Source organism: Anser brachyrhynchus (genome assembly GCF_964034855.1).
Source record: "Anser brachyrhynchus genome assembly, chromosome: 3".
Lineage (NCBI taxonomy): Eukaryota > Metazoa > Chordata > Aves > Anseriformes > Anatidae > Anser > Anser brachyrhynchus.
The window spans coordinates 32844749-32865542 of NC_137696.1; the positions used below are offsets into that span (position 1 = coordinate 32844749).

General features: G+C 37.4%; 2 long non-coding RNA genes across 3 annotated transcripts in view; one reads left to right on the forward strand and one right to left on the reverse strand.

Moving 5' to 3' along the window:
* LOC308192026 overlaps positions 1–19779 on the forward strand; it is a 28005-nt gene extending 8226 nt beyond the window's left edge. Inside the window, exons 2-3 of the long non-coding RNA XR_013948495.1 lie at positions 13022–13257; positions 15599–19779. This is a non-coding gene — a long non-coding RNA (uncharacterized lncRNA). The remainder of the gene's footprint in view (positions 1–13021; positions 13258–15598) is intronic.
* The window catches only part of LOC308192024, a 56093-nt gene that overhangs the window by 11556 nt on the left and 23743 nt on the right, over positions 1–20794 (reverse strand). For both annotated transcript variants that reach the window (XR_013948491.1, XR_013948492.1), the window contains exons 3-4: positions 14117–14202; positions 13752–13864 (exon numbers count right to left, since the gene is read on the reverse strand). This is a non-coding gene — a long non-coding RNA (uncharacterized lncRNA). The remainder of the gene's footprint in view (positions 1–13751; positions 13865–14116; positions 14203–20794) is intronic.

Genomic DNA, 20794 nt, shown 5'->3' on the forward strand with positions numbered 1-20794 from the left:
CATTGTGACTACTAACTCAAATTCATAACAACTCAAATTCTTTTGATATTGATCTGGGGCATTTTTCTTACTATTGCACCCTGCATTCAGAGATTTTGCAGACTTTATAATTGGTATTATACTTCTTAGTAAATCAGTTAACTTTGTAGATGTAAAATATTCCACATCCAGGATTTTGAAAGGAATCTAAGGTACTTAACTTTTTCATGTGTGACTCAATAAACATTGTCCCCTGTATTTCTTCAAACCTCTTTGAAAATCCTAGTTTGTAATATTGCCAGATGAAAATATTATGGCACAATGGTTTACATTTTTTCCAAGCTCTACTTCCTGGGATCACATGGTACTGTAAGTACTTCAATTTCCATTTTTAGAAGAAAAGGCAGAGAGAAACAAAGATCCTTTAGGTCTAAACAACAAAATCTAATGTGCTACATCCAAATTCCATTTTTAAGACAAACCCTTATTTGGGGGATGAATTTGAACTATTTCTGAATATCTTTAATTAGCTAAACAACGCTATGTGTACACATGACACAGAAGTTTTCAGAATGACTTTTAGAAAAATAAGTCATTTTCATTAAATCTTTCTTTTTCATAAAAACCAGGGAGAAAAGGAGTTAAAACAAAATAAAAATATCTTGCTGGCTAAGCAGAACTCCTCTGAGTTGTGTGAGACCATGTTCCTGTGAGGTCTGCTCAGTAAAAGGCTCCCTTCTTGAGTTTCTCATATCCTAGGCCTGTAGATTAAGTTTACTTTGTTGGAGCTTCTTTGCTTTTATAGAAATAACTAAATGTTTATCAGATCAGTGTGAAAGAGACAATAAGAGCCTTCTATTCAAGGTGCTCACCTGGGATGCAGGAGACCCAAGTTCAAGTCATTACCTCAAGGCATATGGGCCAAATTCCAGAAAACCATGTCTGTAGATTATCCCACTTCAGGTGCAGGTACAGTGACCAAAGTGGCCGCAACTCTTTTACTTTTGATGTATAAAACCACACAAGAAGAAGGCTAGGACCTGAACAGCAGGGAGACCAATTACTTCTCTTTATCTCATTTTTGGAGGTGAGCCTATATGAGAGACCTTAGCGTCCCTCTAACACCAACACTTCCGTAGATCCAGGGAAACAGTAACCTGCCTGGAAAGGTGAACTAAGCATGATCATAATCTGTGTGTTTGTGTGTGTCCTTTCCAAGCAAGGAAGTTAAAACTGAGCCTTTAGTGTGAAAATTCAAGTCTTTTTTACTTGGTTGTGGGGTAGAGTAGCCTCACCAAGGATCCTGCCAATGCAGCCATATGGGTTTAAAGCCACCCATCAAAAGCCATATGGATAGAAAAACTGTCATTCTCTGAACTCAAGCCCTGGGATCATTTGGGGAAAAAAAAGATCTGTGCACAGATCACCATATCTTGTGGACACTTACTCTCCTGTTGAACACAGAAGAGTGAAAACCATGAGCCTTCTGCTCCCATCTAAAGACTTTTCTAGGAGGCATATAGCAAAAATCTGTGCCTGCTGTTAAAGAAAAATATGTTCTGTGATGCATAATATGATATATAAAATACCTATCACCAGTTCAGGAAAAGAATGCCTGAATCCAGGCATGAAGAAGGAGGTCCAAACAGAGTTATAGTGATGGTGCCAATGACCCCATGAGTCTTCAGGAGAGAGAACCTCTCTCCAATGTCCAATATGACCATAGTTCTTGCATTCACATTTTCTGCAATTGCACTGCTCATGGCCTTGGTTAGGGCTGTGAGACACAGCTGGAATGACAGTAGAAATTAATATTTTATTATTGCTACAATTACTCCAGTAATATTTGTCTCAGGACAAGGACAATTTCCATTGTTTTAATGCTTCTTACTACATCTTCTGGAGGCTATGCCTGTGGAAAGGAAGGGCGAATCCTTATTTTTGGAAGATAGACGTGACAAATGATGAGGTATTATACACTGGAGACAGCAGTCTGAAATCACTTACAATTGGGATGTACTTATAATACCGTAAATCTTCTGCAAAAACAGTAATCACAGATGAGTACAGAGCTCAGCAGTCTGGTTAGGAAGAGACATTACCTATCTCTTTTTTGTACAGTGCCCAGCACCCGCATTGCAGCTCCTGTGTGCTCCTGTTGGCAGCTGTGGGATAGCCTGTATTAGCACACAGGCCTACAGAGCAGTATGGGGATTTAGAGTGACTAATTATTTGAATATGAATCAACAATGCAGCGCTGTGGCAAAACAAGGCAAATGCTCTGTATTGAGTCACATTAATAAGAATGTCACGCGTAAAAGAAATGAGGTAATTATTCTGTTCTACTTCACTTGATAAGCCTCAGTTGGAGCACTGCATGCTGTTACGAACACCACATTAAAAAAAGAAATACATACTAATTGGAGAACTCAGAAGGGAACAACAAAAATAAGCAATGATTTGGAAAATAACTCTTGTGTGCATGATTGTTCATAAACACATGAAGTGTTATTAAAAAAGGAGCAATTATTCTTATTCTCTCAATTCTGTACTAATATGTGGATCGAGCTCAGAAGAAATTGAAGTGGGCAATGCCAGGGACAACATAGGTTACTGACTAAAGCACAATATAGAAACAACAATACTTTCAGAGCAAGAAGCTGAAGAACCTCTCGGCATCACCATCTGTGGGAATGGTCCAGACAAGTCTGGACAGTAAAACTGACTGGAGGATAATTTGTTTCATTCCCCAATACTTCTGAAGTTTCCAAATTTATCTTCATGTGAAACCAGAAAATGTCTAAATTTCTGTAAAGGAAAATGCTATGAAAACTGCACACTGACTAAATGTTTAACATTTAACAGTTTAACAAAATGTATTTACAATGAAATTATTTCTTATTGCATGCTATAATTATAAAATATTCAAAATGAAAAGTGATTTGAAATGGAAAAAATCAAAACACTTTATCCTAAAGGTGACAAAATGCAATATATCAACAGTATCTTCAAATGTGAAAAGAAGTTGTAAAGAGAAATTAAAAGAAATCAACATGATTTTATAAAATCATTTTAAATTTCAGTAGAATTGAAAAAATTTCAAAGTAATTGTATTATTTTGTTATTATTACTGTTACTGTTACTATTGCTATTATTGTCATTATTATTAATTTTATTTTTTTAAAACAGCTTTATAATTCATGTGTTCAGCTGGGAAGATTTAGGAAAAGTACCTCCCATATTCAGACTTGCAAAGTTTACAGAACAGTAAGGGAAACAAAGGAAGGTCTCCAAGTGCTGCTCCACAAATGAGAAGATACTGTTTATTCCTTTCAGTATTTAATAACTAATTTCTAGTGGGTGTAAAATACCTGAGGAGCCATGCAGATATAAAGTTCGTGCAGTACTATTGATCGAATAACCATAGTTTAACAGAAAAGAGTGTTCTCGGCAGTAGAACTTTCCATTTTAAAATCTCATTATGGCTTTTTTACATTTGTGTGTACAAAACGGTTTTTTACAAATATCCACTGTATGATACTAGAACAACCAATGAGGAGGAAAATATGTCTATATGATACACATATTGTGTATTGCTTTTTGGCCCACACATTTATGCTACCTCTGCTTGTGTTCAGATTGCTGCATTAGCAAATTGCCCATCAGCTTTCCAAGCATGGCACTCAGACTTTGCAGCCCTGGGGATATCGGTAACACAAAGATTGCCCCTTGCAAGCTGCAATGACCTGCGCCCTACAGCTCTATCTATCACATAAAAATGTACTGCTCCACTGTTGTCACTTTTCACAGCTCAATCTCAATATCTCTTTTCAGGTTTCCTGCTGACTGACAATGTCAGTTACAACATTTCACACAATTTTTCTTCTCTAAGTGTGAAATTACATATCCAAGAACTGTGAAAAGAGAATCAGCAGGTTCCCGGTGCTGTTTCTCTGTGAAGAAGGAGAGTTAACCACCATCTAGGAAAGCAGGACTAGGCAACTGTTCCAGAAAAAAAGAAAAAAAAGTTGTCTATGAATATTTGTTCACATTTTTAAACACTTCTGCTATGATTTTGTTCAAACTATTTTGTGTTCTCAGAAAAGACAAACACTACTTAAGTTAAGCAAATTTTGAAAGACATTATCAGAGACCATTTCCTGAACTCCTAATTTTAAACATTTTTATCAGGAGGATGATTCTAAGAATTGCTCTAATCAATTTCAAATTTTGATTACTAGCACTGAACTGCCTACTGACAACCTACAGTTTGTCTGGGTAGTTGTACTGTTAACCTATTTTCTGGGTAGTTGTTTGTCAACTTACTAGTTATCTGATAATTTCACAGAACTACCAAAGAATATATGACAAGTTTATAAACAAATCACAAAATAAAGACATCAATTTTCTTATTCCTTTGGCTCAGCAGGATTAAAGCAGGATACATACTCTAGCCTCAAGTCTGTAGCTTTCTATTCTAAATGTCACTACCTTAGGAAAAAGGTAGGAAAATTTATTCACCAAAATACAACTCACCCATTTTCAATCAGGTAAGTGACAACTTTGCACAGTTATTTCTCCTGCCATGTATGAGAACAATCAGATGAGTATGCTAAGTGTAGTGAAGTTACCAGGACCCCCTTGTGGTGTTCCACACCTCCATTTTCTTTTAATTTTTGCTTTCAAACAGGAAAGTGATACAGGAAGTTAAGAGTCAACTGGTCCTCATATGAATACGCAAAAGCGGAGTACACGAGGTTAAGCCCTTTGTGCCAAAGCAGCATCTCAGCTAACAGCAGTGGAGCAACATAGACATGTCAGCTGAGGCATGCAGTCTATACATACCTCTTCTCTCACACAGCCCCTTTACAAATAAACAAACAAGCAAACAAAAGTAAATAAATGTGAATCAACATAAGTCCAATTTACATCTAAGAAGAGAGATGAAGCAAGGAGTCACTCAAATACCTTCTCTTCTGCTTACAAAGCAACAACTGTCCATGTTAGACAATGATATAGATCTCTTCCCCAAGTATGCTTAAAAAATAAGTCATTCGTCTCTGGTAACCCCCAACAAAACAGGCAGTATTGTGATGGGTATTTTCACACTTTGAGCAGCCTCTCCAGAACTAGTCTGAAGGACACACCCTGCCGTTCAAAACGGGATGTAGACTGCTTTTTCTCTCACCTACGAGAGCATTCTTTTGGATATTTTGGATCCATTCTTTTGGATATTTTCTTTCAGCATTTACCCCAAATGCTTACTCAGAAGGTATCTTGCATGTTCTTTTGCTCCCCTTGGTGCAACTGACCAACAGGGAAACAAGGACAAGAAGCAGCTTCTTATTGATGGCAAGCAATTATTCTGGGACCTGTTGTCTGAATATCTGAAGAAAGAAAACTTTTTTCTGCAAAGAAGTACAGTGGAATTGGGAATGCATGTGCCCTGGTGAAATCCTATCACTGCTCTATCAAGAAAATGAGGCCTTTGAAAAAGTCTAGTGCCACATGGCTAAGATTTCTCCCACCCTTTTAAAATTTTGGAATAATTATTTTGGAATAATTAATTGCTATTAACGGACATTTGATTTTGTAAAAGTACTAAAATTATAGTTCTAATTCAGATTAGCGCCCCCAAGCCTTAACCCCTGCCCCTTTTCCCATTCCCTTAGCAGTCCCTTTCAGGATATTATAACTAGTCACTAAAACGATGTTTTAATGACTAAATTGTGTTCTACTTGGCATCGAATTTCACGCAGCTTTTAATTAAAAAAAATTATGTATGTAACTTATAGCTTCCCCAAGCAACTCTTAGCATATGTGACCAGGACTTACTCACCAGATCAACATAGGTCTTGCTGTCCTTGGCAGCAATCTGTGGGCTATATTTTTACATGGATAAACTGTTCTTGTACAGTTTCTTCAGTTCACCAAAGTGAACAATCTTTCCTTTAATATTAGAACACAAAAATCCTCTCTGACTCTATGTGATCTTCAGCAAAGGTTTGGCAGTTAGGGATTTAATATATTATGTTCTTTGTAGCAATATATGTCCAAATCTTAGAAACCGGTCAAGAGGGTTTTTATTTAAATTCATTATTTTTCTACATGTTAAGAAACATGTTCAATGAGGACTTCATATATACTTTTTTTTTTCCCTGCATCTAGCTGAGCAGTAAAGCAGAACTGCAGGAAGATGGCTCCCCTTACTAAACATACATAGAGAAAACAAGAGTCATGTAAGTCAGTGCCCTGGTGATTCTAAGTTTTCAGATGTCATAAGCAGCACTTGAATACTTCTCAAATCAAAGTGGTATTTTAAACTCCTGGAGCCCATTTAGATTACAGACTACCTGACACATTGTGATGGTAGATTTCTGTGATGGGTTCCTTTACTCTAAAATTGGGGCTCCCAAACTTTAGCCAGGGCTTGTATCTAAAAGCCAGTCCAAAACTGAAAGGTGTATCTCAGTCCTACTCTCTGGTACATCCTGGCAACTGGCGTATTGTCCTTTTGTTCTTTGAACACAATGAGACTATTGTAAGTTTTCGTTTTGTATTCATTCACCTTTATACATGGGTGTCCAGCATTAAAGGGCCATTCTGTTAAACCGCCAACATTTCATCTTTTAAATGTAAGCTCTTGCTTGCCAGCTGCCTTGTTCTATGCTATGTAGGATCAAACTACTTGGCAGGGTAACAAATTTGATTTGCATTAGGAAGGGATATTAGACATATAGGATTTCACAGTTCATTTTATATCCTAATCATCAGAAGCCCGTATTTGGGGTCTGAACCAGAGGGATTTGCTGCTCTCAAAATCAGTGTATCCAATATCAAAATATTTCAAAAAGTTCACTTTATTTCATCTCTCCAAAGTCAGTTAATGAAAGGTGCAATTCCAGTGAACAGCTCTTGGGCACAAACCTCTCTAAGCCCTCTTTAGTTTCATTAAGAGTGAATAAAGTAATGTTAGACGGTGACATTTAAGGGTCACTGCACTCCTATACATTGCAGCAGAATGGATACCCATTAAAAATATTATAAGACTAATTCCGCAAAGGGTGAATCAGAAGCTGAGGATGCTCAGTACTCCTTAGGGGCTACAGATCTCTAACAAGACAGCTCTGCTATTCTGGTGTTGATGCTAACCTTGCTGTTGTGACAGCTCCTTGTTCCTGGCTCACAGGGAGCTTCAGAGGGAGATACCACGCCTCCAGGGAAGCACCTGAACCCATACTAATTTCTACTGAAGAAAAGAAGATTACTGAAGGGAAAAAAAAAAAGTCACTCAAACGAAGTGAGGGAATGTCCTCTCTTTCCCTTGTTGAGGGAGTTCAGAAGGGAGGTGGTTTGTAAACTCTGTGAGAGAGAACTGCTGGCATTTTTCCTCATGGTTACAAAAAGCTAGGGAAAAAACAAGCAAAGAGTTACTTGGATGAGATTAGTCTGTCATGGTAACAGTGTTTATTTTACTGACCTAAATCTTAATTCTCCCACCTCTTCTCTCTGCAGCTGTGGACCATTATTGGCATCTCTTTCTTTGTTAATATTATTCCAAAGTCAAATAGCTTTAATGTCGCTAATTTTTGCAACTGGGTGTATCTAAGCCAGAGATGCTGTACTACCAGCAGACCACAGTTTGATCTTCAGTTGCAATGCACACAACTCTTGGCTCAGTAAAAGCTTTAACTGCTGCACCTCCACATAGGGTCTGAGGTACTGGAGGTTTTAAGATGGTGCAGAGGATGACAGTTACATTGCCCCAGGCCCACTCTTCTACCCATATTATTGTTTTTCCTCTGTGGCTGTTGAACCCATTCAGTCCTCAGAGTCCCTGAATATCCCACTGTGAGGTATGTAGAAGTCACTGGAAAGTATGCTTTATTTTCATAAAAAAAAAAAGCAAGAGCTTCAATCATATGTGCTGGTGTTCTGCTCATCTATTACTCACTGAGAGCAGGACTTGGTATTTCAGGGTGCTCGGGCTGACTGTGGCCACAGGCCTCTTGCTTGTTCCTAGTGTTCAGACCTCCCCACTTGGACCTGCGAAACTGAACCTCTGGGCCCAATGATTAGTTTCCTGTTAGACCATGCAAGATCACACAACCAGCAAGGAGGATCTGTAAGTTGGACATTGACCAGAAAGTAAAGTGAAGCCATGAACAAGTCTCTTCAATGTTCAGTTTTTCTGTCTGTGCTGATTTCCTTCTGAGTGTTGAAGACCGTGACTGAGAAATGAACAAAACACGAGACCTAAGTATCACCCTCAATAAAATCCTAACTCAGAAGGAAATCATTAAGATTTAACTAATATCCATATTTTGGCACATGCCTATGGAAAATTATTTGCATTTTAATTATAATAAGCCTGATTTGTGCTTTAAAATAACAAAATAATAAAATTTAATTGTTATGACTCATTCAGTTGTTAAATCACAATCCAGTTGTGATTAATTTTAACCACGCACAAGTCTTGATATGGCTATTTAATAGGACAGGATAGTATTAATAACAAATAATGAATATGTTTTAAACAGCAAGCTACAGAAGTTTTCATGTTTTATTATCATAGTTGTTTCCAAAGAACATGGTGTAGTAGAAAACGTTTGTCTGCTTTTATATATAATTTTTTGATAGTTTTCAGATAGTTTGCTATACCTTTGGCATAGTTAAAGTCTCTACACTGCTCTAGACATTTTGGTGTGCATGTACAGGCAGATGAAGAGACATGAGTCCATGAATCCAAAATGAACCCATCTACCAGTTTCCAAATGATGCTTGTTCTGGAAGCCACAGTGCCTTGGGGCCCCTTAGCATCTACAGTACCATTTGATAAGCTCCAAATTTTAAAAGAAATATCTGCACATCTTGATTCAAAGCACATTTTAGCACAAGAGTCAGAAGTCACTGCTAAAAATCCGGTCTCCAACCATGAGCTCACAGTTCTATACCACTGGTTACATGGGGCTGCAATAGAATACATCAGACTCCTGGTCTTAATCAGTACCTTTTCCTTGACACTCTCAGTTCAATCCCCTCCTCTTACAAGGATGCAAGTTGCAGCAAAGATTTGTTCAGGCAGACTGTTACCCCTTCCAGTCATTCCTAGCCTCTGAAACTGCATCAGTGGAATAAACTGAGGACAGATACTGCACATTTAGACAACAAACCAAGAAGCTCTATGAGCAGCCTAGAAGACTCTGCCTACACCAACCCAGAAGCTTTTCTGTATCCTACTATTCCACACTGATATATTTTTAAATCTAGAAGAGAGTAGCAGAGAATGTTATGAAATACAATCCATCAAGACACATAGAAGAGCTTCAATATTTCATTACCACAGCCTGTGTTCAACTAATTTTCCCAGATTTCAACCAGTACTTGTAATGAGTTAGTGACAACTGGAAGAGGAAGTGCATATCAGCCACAGTCCTATCAAGGATTTTGGGTATGTGCGCACACGTAAGAAATCCTTTTAATCTGTGGACAAGTACTAACACACTGGAAGTGCAGTCTATGCCTCCTTGGTTTGCTAGGTAAGAGAGGGGAAATGTCTTTTTCTGCTGCTGCAGCCATACAGAGGCAGTAGTATCCTCTTTGTCAGAGAACTTGGCATTTCCTTCTTGCATCCTCATCCCTGTTCCTCAGTAAATCTTATGGTACAAGGAGCATTTCCACAGGACTCTGCAGAGTAGCAGTAGCAGAGTTTATATATTATAAGATGAAAGACTGGAATGGAGAGCCATTGGACCAACCGAGATGACTCTCTACAGCCCATGGACATCAAGACTCTTTCTGAGCCCTTTTGCAAACTACATACAGGAGAGTTTGCTCAGAGCTGGTATCCTCACAAGTTCAAACATATATCTACACAGAGAAAACATTCATCTTTTTGTTGTTGTTGTTGCAGATACCCAATTAGATATGCCATGTTCTTTCAACTGCTTGATTGCAATTTGGCAGAAGTTTCTGAGCAATTTGCAAATTTAATAGTCGTGTGTAACAAAAAAGTGCCTGCAGTAAAGCAGACTCAAAGAACATGCATATTGTCTGTTTAGGTCTAAAATTAATAACTTCTGTTAGCATAAATAAGGAAAAGAAGTAGTATGTCATCACTGTGCTTTTGTTTAGACTAATTTGTGTGATGTCTGCTCTACAACATACTATACAAACATTCTTTCCCCAATATTATGGACAAAAATTTAGGATGAAAATAATATAAGAGAAAATATAACCTACTACTCTTTTGATTAAAATGCTTTTCAGGGAAAAGTCAATCTATTTAAGGTAGTAAAGAAACACTATAGAAGTGTATATATATATAAAAATTATAAATATAAATATATATAAAATCTATATATAAATATATAGATTTATATAAAATATATTATATAGAAACACTATAGAATTTTTTACCTCAAGCACTTCACATGATCTCTTCTGAAGTCCTGAGGATTTGAGAATAGTCTAGATTAATTCACAGATAGGATTTAGTGCAGAAACTACTCACTTAAGTTGAAACACTGCATGAGGTACACACATACATATGCTGTATATGTATGATGTGTATATATGATGTATGTGAAACAGCCTGTAAAGGCTTATGTGTTAGTTGGTAACTGACACCAACCAGTGGCTTGCAGGCCGAGACAAGAGATGGACTTATGTGTCAGTAGCAAGGACATCTAAACTGCTGCTGCAGTATTTACTGGTGCAGGAGTGGTCCTTGCAAGCCACACACCTCCAAGGCTGGCTGCTGCCGTGAAGCTAGAAGGTGGCTGAGTAAGGAGGAGATTCTGCTTCAGAGAATGACTGGTCCCAGGGCATCATGTGTGCCAGGGACCATTCCCCAGAGACAATGTGGTTGTGGGTAGCCTTTTCTGGGAAATAAGAGCCTTTGTGTGTATGGATGTGCTGACCAGCCACAGATATAGGAAACATCTCCCTCTTTTACTTTCTAATTTTGGCAAAGCCAAAGATGGCCAGTGAGCTCATGGCTCCCAGATGTTGCTGAGCAGGTTTGCTAAGGGCTATGCATGTGCCTTTTATCCCAAATCTTTCCAGAGTCTTTAGGAGCTAGAGAGAGAAGGGAGTTACTGGGGTGGGGGGGGAGAAACAACTGATGTGATGAGATTGTGTATCACCAATCAACTTGGAATGAGGATGAAACTTCAAAAGGACAAAAAAATTCCCTACTCGGGCTGTATCAAAATCTCTAGGTCACAGTCTTCTTGGCTCCCAAGTTAGTCAACTGCATTATGGATCATGAGCCACAGTGAAAATATTTAATGGGAGATGATTGCAAAATGGTGCCTTGAAGCATAAAGGTTATTCCCTGTCAGAGTCAATGATCGCAGGGACTTTGCTGAACCATTTTTAAGTGTCTACTGCAGGAAGAAATAACTCCCAAAGCACAGCTAGGAAGTTAGCCAAACAGTGTGAACCAGAATACCTGAACTTTCTTATGGTTTCTAAGACCCCCAAAATTAAGAGTTGTTAATTCAACTGTTCAGCTATTGGTACTGAACTATTCCATTTTGATGAAACCAAGTGCGAGAGGAGATGATAACCCATGTCTTTGAGAAGGGACATTTGCTTTTGCAGCAGCCTGATGAATGTGGGAAATTCACAAGGGAAAACTTTATATATCATGCAGCACTCTCCATAGGTCTTCAGAGAACCTGATTGTACACCATTTCCTAAGAAAGCCCTTCAGAAACACTACAGGTATCCTTACAGGATAATTATACAGCTAGGTCTGTGGCACAAGACTGAAGTTTTAGTTTCCATAAATGACTGTTTCCTGGAAGAACTGGCAGGCTAAGCCACGAGGGGAGAAGTGATTTTTTATATTTATGCCTAAACAATACATGGGACCTGCTTCAAAATGAAGGACTACTTTAAGAATGATCATAAAGCACTTAAAATCAACATTCCTACAGGAGCAAACAGCCAAAATTGTAACTTCAGAAAGGGGAAATACATAAAAATGAGAAATCTTGTTAAAGTGGAATTTAAAAGGAGCAACCAAAAGAATAAAAATTTGCAGATACCATGTTTATACACACTATTAAAGTCTCAGAGTAATTGTACATTACGTATCCAAAGAAACCTCAGAAACCAAGCCTTAAAGGACCACACAAAAAAAAGGCAGCATAACTGTACAATACTGTAAGGACAGCTAATTGGGGTAAAAAGAAATCCTTCAAATTGTGGAGCTTATGTGGATCAGTGAGGAAAATAGAAGAGAACATAAACTTTAGCAAATCAAATGGTAACTCACACTAAAGCAGACCAAAAAGATTGTAAGGAACAACACAATAAAGATATAAAAAAACAGTAATAAATTCCTTTTTTTTTCTGAACATGTTAGTGTTAGATGCAGATATTCTGCCAGAGAATTTGTAGGGTTGATAGATGGTCGTGGTGTAATAAGACTGCCTATGAAAGACGAATACAAAGTAATATGCATGGGAGAAGGAATCCTAAATGCTCACACTCACTTTTGAGCTCTAGATTAGCTATTACCACTCAAAAAGAGTCCTGGTAGTTCTTGTGGGTAGTTCAATGGAAATGAAAATGTCAGCTCAGTGTTTAGCAGCAGTAGTGAAATGAGTAGAATCTTTGCAATTATAGAGAAAGGAATAGAAAACGAAGTATAAAATGCTGAATACAAATACATAAAAAAGCCTAAATCTTCAGTCCTAAATTCTATGTTTCTCTAGCGTGGGGGAGAGCTGTCTGTGTGAGCATGAAATCTGAGGTCCTTCTTCCCATGACATGTTATTAGGGAAGATCAGGGAAAGCAAAAATATTTCCACTACACTTAAAAAAAAAAAAAAAAAAAAAGTACAACACACAGTTAACCTGTGGAACTTTTTTCCACAGGATACTGAAGAACTGAAAGTGGGACTGCATGTCAGTGGCATAAACTAGATTTTTTTTTTGTTGTTTAAAAATTGTTGCTTGTGCAATAAAATCTGTTAAAAAATGGTTTCACCAGGAAAAGTTAATCTCTGGTACTTTTTTTCTTGCTCAGGTGCTTTGAACCCATGTCTGGATTAATTACTCTTTATACTAGAAAAGTGAAAAAAAAGTCAATGGAAGGAGACCTTGAATCCCAGAACAACTTCTTCCCTAGTGCTTGAGAAACTTCTCTACAACATATGAGTTCAAAACACCAGAGAAAATATTTGAATTCTCAATCTACTCCTTCTTGGGTGAAATGACTACATGGTTCAGTATTCCAGATGCCTATTTGAAAGAATCTTTCAGGTGAGGATAATTTGTATTCAGTACTGCAAATATTGAAGATGCTTAGGGATGGGAGAGGTGTAAAAATGCTAAGTGCCATCAAGATTTGGATTGTTCTGGGCCAACCTTTCTGTGGTATAGGAGGTCTCATTTTGGAAATACAGGCATCTGCGGATTCATGGATGTTGAGGACATAGGTACCCCCAACAGCAAGAGGGTCCCAAAGTTGTTTCATTGATTTATTATTTATTACTCTATTTTTTATCTGCTTCCATCAGTTGAAGTGAAGATACTGTTTATGGGACCACCATTTTTGTGCAAATGAAATTGGCAGGACCCAGCTGCTTTCAGCAGACTCATTAGATCTTCATTCTTTTTTTTTGTTTATTTAACTAATTTTTGACTGGATCCAAAAGAAGCTACAGAAGAATTAAAGTATCAGTGGGAGACAGATCTTTTTGGAAAACAGTGTAAGACTCAAAGGAAAGACTGTTACAACAGAAACATCTACATACCTCTTTAGCTTCTCTTCCAAGTTCAAAAGAAAATTTCCCAACGCTGCTTCTCTTCTGAACACATAAGAAAACATCAAAAAATCTTTTTACACAAATCTGTGCATGACTTCTTCCTAGGGAGAGAAAGATGGTAAGAATCACACATGACACATTGATTTAACATGTTATTGGATAGCAATCTGATGCTGGTAGTGAAAGGTGTGTCAGAAGAGCCAGAAAAGAAGACATCAGCTTTTGCATTAACTTTTTTGCCTTTAAAGAAAGACCAAAAGCAAGTCAGGAAGTTCAGATGAAGAGGTCTTCTTTTGGTTCATGCCTTAGACTTCCTTTTGAAAGCAATAATTTATTTGCTTCCAAGAACTGACCTTTGGGATAGTTTTCTTGTTGCAAGTTGCAGTTTCTCTTCCTCATTTTTTTCTTGTCCATGAGTCAGCCATCAATATTATCACCTCTGAAATACGGAAATCTTTGTCATAAGGAGGTGGTTATTGTATAAATCTACTGTAATAGGTCAGAATCTCAGCTGGTGTGAGTTGCTGTAGCTTCATAAGAGCTTTGCCAATTCACACTAGCAAAGAATATGTATCTGTTGCTCTAGTTGCCAGAATTCATACTTACTTCAGTAGAAATACATGTTCCCATTAAAATCCCTCAGTTGGTTTCTGCTGGACAAGCAGAAGCTCTGTTTCTCTGCTCCAATATATAATTGCCATCTGGAACCAGTAGCAACCACATAAGAATGTTAAACTGTGATATTGACAAGGCTGCCTCTGCTTGGGTTTTATACACCACTGTTACCCATATCTGTATAACTTCGAAGAGTCGAGTGGAGTTCTCCATGCTGAATTCAGTGCCCTGTTATTGCCTAATCACTTTCTTTACAACTACAATTCTTTCTGCTACTCCTAAACACTTTCCGTGTTTTGAGGGAAGAATAGGCTGCAAAGGAGGAAAAAGAATATTCTGTGTCCTCCATGCAAGACTAACCGTTCCATCCTCCACTTACAAACCTAATGTAAAATCTGCCTGCATCACATTTCTGACCTCCTGCGCACATCTCACCAGTCAGTCATCCTAACTCTGTTTTTTCATTTTTCCTGTGAGCTACCATTTTCCTGAATTCACATTTAGATTCTTCCTCTTTCAATTGTGACTGATCCCACATATTGCTTTGTGATAAACACAAGAAACGTTAGTAAATTTTAACGTCTGAAAGGAGCATTAGGATGAGTTAGCTTTGCCTATGGAATAGGGCAGGACAGAAAAATTTCCCCAGTCTTCATTTTGTCAGTTCTATCAAAAGCTTTTGCCCATGTGGTTGTCTGAGGAAGATACCTAGACTGTAAAGGTTTCAATGTGAAACTCCCTCTTTGTAAACCATTCAAAGTCTTTCATAAACAACAATGATACATAGCATCTTTTTCAAAAAGTAAACCATTTATCCAGTGACATCATTTGAATGATATGATGCAAAGGTCCTCTATAAATCTGCCCACTGTTGCTCACTCCATGAACCACCATTTCCTTGCCATGGAAAGTGCACGTCTCATAAACACATGGAAGCCACAGCATCTGCAATGCCAGCATAAAAATTTAGCATGTCCCATAAGCAAGTGTGGTTATTATATCAGGCAGTAAGGACAAAATCTTAAATCCTCCTGACTTTTTGAGACAGAATATCTCAGGATTGGGGCAAAAAGTAAATAGAACATATAGATATTAGTGTGAAATATTTGTATTATCAGTCCTTAGGTATTATGTGGTGTGAAGTATTTTTAAAAGTTGCAGATTAAGACAAGAAGTAAAGATTTTGGAAGCAGTAAAAGAATTTTTTTTTTTTTTTCAAGTACAAATAAAGATGTCCTCACAGAGAGCAGAGAACAGGCAATGATTTAAGGACTCATGGTGTGAGATGTCACCATCCTCCACAGATGTGAAAGAAGCTGAGAAAGAATATTCCACTCACTGAACATGGGAATAAATGAATGAACTGCAGTAGTTTTCTAAGAAGGGAATAGTATGTATGTCAATCCTTCAAATACCATAAAACCAGTGCCACTATGGGTACTAATGGCTCTAGGGTTTCTTTATCAGTCAGTCAAGTAGTTCATATCATAAGATATTGCTCATTCACATCTTGTATCTTTCTTGGTCATGTCACTGTTTGAATTATTACGATTGTTCAGATACTGTGTAGCTTTTTTTTTTTAATAATTCATTGGAGGATAACAGCTTTGCTGCAGAATGAGGATGAAACAGCATTGATCTGCAGTAGACATGAGAATATTCTTCTTTACCATTATATAGGCTGCATCTTGCAAATACTAATTTCTGCTCTTGTATGCTTAATAGCTGTGCCTTCAGAAGTTAATGTGACAACAAGAAGTAACAGCAAAATGGAAGCAGTATTGTAAAATGAGTTACCTCACTAAGTTTTCCCATCACTGTTTTCCATGCTTATTATGTAGCAGCAGCTAATTAGTGCTGTGCATGTCATATTTGAGACCTACACCACTTGGACAAACACAGCTCCAGAGCACATCTGAGAGGTCTGACCCATAACCTGAAAAGTTTGCATGAAATTAATTACATGATTACTCTGTTCTTTGTTAGGCTTATGTAAATCCTAGCAAGGGCCTGATCCTGCACTACAAAAGCTAGCAGAACAAGTTCATACTGTCTATTCAAGCTATTATGTGTTACAACCAGAAATTGCTGCAAGGTCACAGATGTGGCTTCCCATAGCACAAGAGACAATAAAAACAGAGTACAAGCCAGTACAGTGAGTACTCCACCAGGTCTCTTCTCTTCCTGCCATGGGAGCACTAGGAACAGGAGCAATGTGAGAAGGCACAAGCAAAAATGAAACGACCCAAAATTCAGTATGTCTCGAGTTCAGCCCTATTACCCCAACCAGCTACTGCACAGAAATTTAGTTGACAGGTTGCAATGCCATCCCCAAACCAATCCTAAGTGAAGTGAGTAGATTTCCTGATGCGCCAGTGACTCTCTTTAAAACAGTCTTGCTGACCTGTTTAAGAAAGGAGTCGGTAATTCCAGCCAAGCCTCCTACTCAGGGAACTGAATCAACAAATTGTAACAGTCTGTTAGATCCAATCTAATGTTGGTTACACATCTTTCTTCTTCCACTGTTATTTTGTATGTGTATTTTAAGAAGATATTTTACCTCTTTGTATACTGTTTACTTTCAACCTATTAATATGAATACAATATAATCCTGTCTGCCCTAAGACCATGAGAAGAATAACATAGAAGATACCCAGAGAAATATTAAAGAAATATGCTTTCTACATGGGTGTTTTATTTGGGTTTTATTTGCACATATTCAGTATAATTATAGTTTAAATAGGCTATTTTCCATACCCACATAGGCAGTATTTTCCACATAAAGGTTCACATTGGCTTTAGACCCACCCACAAGCTATTTACTTGCATGGTATACTTATAATGATCAAACTTGTAGCTACTTCAGCCAAACCTAAATATTTTCACTTCTGCTTCTTTTGCAAGCCATTTTCTCCTGAATAAGTTGTTTCAGGTTTATATAATCACTTTTATGAAGTTTATGGTGCAACAGGTTTGCTCCTTCACTCAGATATTGGCTGTAGCTTCGAATTCAAATACAGGTTTCAAGCACTCAAAACGTTAGAAAAGTTTACAGAAAGATTTTATATTGGCTGTTTTCCAAAGTATGGACTATTTGCTGAAGCTGGATTTCACTTTCAATTTATTTACCTATTTATTTATTTTCTTTTTCACCCCAAAGTTCAGCAGTTATATGAAATTTCATTTAAGTAGTTCGTCTATTGGACATCAATTTGTTTCTAATTGCCAGACAGGGTTTGAAATACATCTTCAAATACGTGAACAGGCAAAATATTAAGCAACACAAGACAGAAACCCATTTCCCACTTATTTTGTACCTCTGACACTAAACACATTCTCAAGCTATTCCTAATGGAACAATTGTAAACACACTCTTCTTCAGATGGAAAATATGACGATATTTTAAACCACAAAACAGCACAGAGTGAGCGAGGACATCTATGCAACGGGCAGATTCCCAAAGAAATGTCATCTGCATGTATGCCCCACAATCTCAGGGAAATGTCTTCCCAGGCTTGAGAAACTTTTTGGTTTGGAGGCAACCCCCCGATGTTATCAACATCTTCAAAGTGGAGCATCAGTGTAAAATGAGCATTTTCTCAAAGGAACACCTCCTAAGAACAGGAAGTTTTTCTAGGTAGGGATATTCCCAAACAATATAAAAATCTTCAAAGGGGAAACACCATGTGATATGAACTCTAGAGAAAAAGGAGGCGATATAAACATACATGCACACAATGTGAAAGCTTTCAGGAAAAACATGCTGTCCTAAGTAATGTGAAGGGTTTTGTTTTGAAGAAGCCACCCCCTGCTGTGGTAGTAAGTATGCATGTATGATTACTAAGATGTCTAATTAAATTATCCTTATCTGAATGCCATCTGAACTTAACAAAGCAGATAATAAGTTCCAGAAACAGATACCATGTGGGGGGCCAAATTATTTTACTTCCAAAAATTGGAGCTTGAAATTAGAGATGTGTAGGTAATAGAGAACATGATTTTGCTCTACCCCCACTGTCTGCACCTGAACTGTTCTTTCCATCAGACAAATCATGGAGCTAAAGTGAAGATAAATGCCTGCAGGATCACTTCACTTCTATGAAGAAACTGCAAAATACCTTCTAACTCAAATAAGTGGATTTCCTCCAGATTTATACATGGACAAGTGGGAGTAGTAGAGTAGTACTGTCTTATATTCCTGCAGTGATTAAACATCAATTGCAAAGAATCGGAGTATGACCAACTCTTGATTATTTTTCATAGATTTATCCAGGCTGCAGATTAACTGCAATATAGTCTCTATAGTTTCACTGAAGTATAGACTGAAGATTGAACTGTTGAGTCCTGGAGCCTCAAAGTAACTCTGTGCAGAAGCCATCAAGTTTTTCACAAAATACCCCTGGATCTCAAAGGTCTGGAGAATACTGTGCTTTCTACATTTCTGAATACATTCAGCACATGACTGTGTTAATTTAACCCATCACTGCCTCTGCTGGATCAAAACCTGGATTCCAGGGGTGTGGGTGTCCTCACGTTATTCAAATATTTATAGTTATATTAATTTCCTTATTGTGTACTCTCAGTAAGTACATTAGTCTGTAAAGAGTTACTGAAAATATATCTCTGTGTTACCTCAGTGTACATTTGGATTCAGCAAAATAATGCAAGGCAACATATTTTTCAGTGCATTGTGATAGCTATAATCAATACTAGACACATTACGGAATGTGAGTGAAACAAGTTCATGGTACCCATAGAAATTATCTACTGACTGATTCAATGTGAAATTTGCTGATTCAGGGACTTTTAAGTTGGCTTGGTTAATATCAGAATGTAAGAATAGGGACCAGATGTCGGCCTACAGATTAGCCTGAAATTTCGGAACTGGAGCTGAGTGTCTGGAGGACCTTCCTAGGGACAAGCACAGCTCATGAAAGCGTCAGGGCCATGAGGGTTGAGCCCATGCAGAAAAACAATCCCCTGACCCAGTCAATGGACCGTGTCAAAACAGCTGTACACTTCCTGTACCAAAACATCTTGTCCCATGTAAGCTAAGCACTTCTGACTTCATGCCTACATGTATATCAGTAGCTGAACAACTCTGTGAAGACCTCACTAGTCTTACAAAATCTATGGAGAAGCTTCTGCACTTACCAGACCTACCAGATCAAAGCTGGGTCAAGAAAATTTCTCAAGCTTCAGACACACTATGGACAGCAACATTGACATATCATTGGAGAAAAAAATAGTGCTAATATTTTATGTTATATGTGTATAAAATACATTTTATATATTTGCATATGTAATATCATATGACATAAGTTGCATATAATATATATATCATAGATATAGATAGTTTATATATTATGATATAAACAACAAAAAAAGTATCAGTAATTTGCTTCTGAACCAGCAATTAACACTTTCTCCATTTCTATGTTGCAATAGTAAATGTAAATGAATAATACTCTAAGACACGTAATATCATTCAAGTTTAAGCAATGTGAAGGTGTTATTATGCTGAGAGCATGGAGCAATATACCTCAGGAAAACAATTTTCTATGAAACTTAATTTTGTCTGTGAAGGCTAGTATAACAAATCACATAAAGTACATTGCTTCCTTGTAACTCTAATAATACTGTGGAAGGTTATAAAGAATAGATTTAACCAGAAGAAATTTCTATGGTGAAGGTGAAATCCTAAGAAACCAAGTTTTGTTTCCTCTTGCTGCAGGCACAACCACAGTGAAAAGTCTTAGTCAAGAACGGTTCATCATTTTTTACAGGTTTCCTTTGTAATATTGCCAAAGTCAGCTTCAAAGATTTCATAGAAATTATGGTAGGAAGAGACTTTCAGATCATTCAGTCGAACTTCCTGGTACACCAATAGCCAGGGAGCAGTAACTAAATTCTTCATAACCACCTAAAGAATTTGGATGCAGCAAGTGCTTCAGAAGTCCAGAAGACTAGAAATATTCAATATTAGAACAATTTAAATATTATAACAACTGCAGACTGATGCCTTTAGGCCAGAGTTATCATTAATAAAGGAGAGGAATGGTCTGCTATGGTTCAATAAAGAATTAAGGACAAAAATAAATCTACCATTACTTATTATTATGGTCTCATGGAAATTTGGCCCCATCATATGAAGTTATTTTGTTTTCTTTTCGTCACAGATTTACTTCTACTTAAGTAGAATTGTTACAATTATTTTGACTTCTCCATGGCATTCAATTTAGAGTCATGTTACATCAGGATTTAAAAGCACAGATTAAAAAAGGATTGTGGATATAGCTGAAGTGTGGCTGATAAGGAAATGTCAGACAATACTGCCAGTGAGATTTCATTTGGGCCAATGCTATTTGGTGTCTATATTAAAAGTTTGAACACTGTCATAGGTGGTAAAACCTGCA